Below are 2,561 nucleotides of genomic sequence, written 5' to 3'. Positions count from 1 at the left end.
CGCCCGCCACAGCGCCGTGAGCACGCGCCTCGGCCGGAGCGCAGGCCGGACTGACCGAACACGCGCCGACGTGGCTCGTGCCACGGTAACCGGCCACTCGGTGGGCAGGAGAAAGGCTGACCACGCCCAACCCCGGCTCGTGACCAATCGTGTTGGAACAGGGAGCGCGAGTGGGGACTTGCCACTTTCCCGCGATCCCTCGCCAGGATGCCAAGCCACCCCAACTCCGAGGAAGCACCCCGCTGACAGCTCCAAGCGGAAAGCCCCCGTTCACTCCCACGGGAAAGAAAGGCAGCAACGAGTCAGCGGCAGAGACGTGGACCGGGCATCGCCGCAGGCGTGCTCCGCTCGGGGCGCACTGCGAGCTGACCCCGCGAGCGGCACCAGCGGTCTCCGCTGACCACACCCGCCGCCCGAGCCAGAGACGCCAGGCTAGACGAGTAAGTCAAAGGCACCCACGTCCGAAGGAAAGAAAAATTCTGATGGCAGGTGACATCGTCTTATATGTAGAAAATTCTAAAGATTCCACGCCGAAAGGAACCGGCTGGAGCTAACAGAAGAACCCGGCAAAGTAGCTGGATCAAAGTGAGCACACTGCACTCGGCGTCTGAAACGCTGACAAGGAGCGGCCGGCCGCAGGGAGATCACAGCAGCAGTAAAGCCCTTCCGGCCAATGCCAAGGGCGAAAGGCCCCGGGGCCAAGGCCGAGGCACAGCAGGCCCGCGCGGGAGGCTCTGCCGGCCGTGAGCGCCAACACCGCAGCGCCCCGCAGCGCCAGGGCCACTCCTCACCAACAGGCTCCTCCGGACATCACATGGGGTCACAGACACCCCCAAACAGCCTACACAACTGGGAAAAGAGGAACACAGCTCGAGGCCTCACCGTTCCCAATTTCTTGTTGCTGTTGTTTTTTAAAGATTTACTTACTTACGTATACAAAACTGGGGTGCAGGCCAGAGGTGGTGAGAGGAGTCACCAGAGACAGAGTAGAAGGGAGCTGAACAGGCAATTCAATGAAGTCCACTGCTGAGGGGAGCAGTGGGCAGGTCGGGAGAGAGCTGCTGTACCCTGTGGGTGGGTCACCTCCGGGGCTGGGGATTGAACTTGCACTGAAGCGGCTGTGGCTCACTTGCAGTGCTGTACGTTAACCCACTGCACCATCAGGGAGGGCCCACTGCCCAATTTCAAACCCACCACAAAGCTACGCTAATCAAAACAGTGTGGCAAGACAGATCTATCTTTACAGTGGGGACAGAGAAGAGTCCAGAACCAAACTTCCACATGTATGGTCAAGTGGTTTCCTGCAAGGGGTTCCAGATTCCCCAAGGGGACTCTCTGAGGGGCACCCTTTGATCCTGAAGGAAGACGAAGCCCCACTCCCCAGCACCTGTGAAGACCCTCTGGCAGAACCCCAGATCAGGCCACAGGCACCTTTCCAAAAGCCGGTGCACCTGTGCCCAAGCACCCCAAGCGTGAGGGGCCCGGGGAAGGAATCAGAGCAGCCTCCGAGCAGCTTCCAGATGTGGGTCCCCTCTGCGTGTGCATTGTCCTGTCCCACCGGGGGCTGCGTGGCTCCATCAGGCACCAAGAGGCACCATCAGGGCTGCTCCATCCAGCTCAGGTCTGCAGCAGGGTGCCCACCCACCCCAGAGGTGCCCACCCCGTCTCCCTCTGGGAGCTGCCCCAGGGGAGTCCACACCAAAGACAGAAAGCCCCTCGTCCCGAGGCAGGAAAGCGGGGTCCCCTGGGCTGCGTGGTACAGGGTCCCCTCCTCCACTCTGGGCACCCGCAGCCTGGACAGAGCTCCAACTGCACCTGCGGCCGGCCACTGCAGGACTCTCGCCCCTGCCACACCTCCCCGCACCTGCTTGTCACCCTGCAGGCAGCGGCCAAAAGCAGGCCTGCCCAGGGCCCAGCCAGGGGGGCGCAAGCCCACCGGTTTGAACACCAGCCTAACCCGGCCCGCATCCCGGGCAGGACCATCCTGTGTGCCCCAGGCACCATCCGGGTGGGCGTGGGCACCAGGCCAGGGAAACAGCCAATGTCCAATGTCCCGTGAAAGACAGGGAAGGAAAACACTGCAGCCCCACGCGGGCTCTGCCCCCAGGGAGTGGCTGGGAAAGATGTGAGTGTCCCCCCAGAGCCCCGCTGTGAGGGGCCAGAGGCGCAGCTCAAGGGGGAGGGTGGCAGCGGCAAGTCCCAGCCCCCGGCATTTCTGGGGCGCCCGGGGAGAGAGCTGGGCCCAAGCCTGCGCGAGGCCGCCCCACTGGCTCCGCAAAGGGCCCCGGGGTCTGTCCAGTCCGGCCAGAGGCCTCACGCCCCACCGCCGCCTGGCTCCAGCCCCCGCCTGCTCCCACCACCCTGTGCAGGGCCCACCCCAGCGGCCAGGACAGCAGAGTCCTGCGGTGGCCGGCCGCTGGGGGCCCGGGGCGCGGGCTGAGCCCACACGGAGAGGCTGTCTGCGGCCACCCGCTCCACCCACCGGGAGGGACCCGCAGGTGCGCCAGACCCCGTCTCCCGCTGCCCCTCAGCAGGGGTCTCGGCCTGCGCCCCAGCTCCTG

The sequence above is a fragment of the Condylura cristata genome, unplaced genomic scaffold (assembly GCF_000260355.1).
Source record: "Condylura cristata isolate star-nosed mole 26May11 unplaced genomic scaffold, ConCri1.0 scaffold00022, whole genome shotgun sequence".
NCBI classification, from domain to species: Eukaryota; Metazoa; Chordata; class Mammalia; order Eulipotyphla; family Talpidae; genus Condylura; species Condylura cristata.
This window is presented reverse-complemented; position numbering follows the sequence as displayed.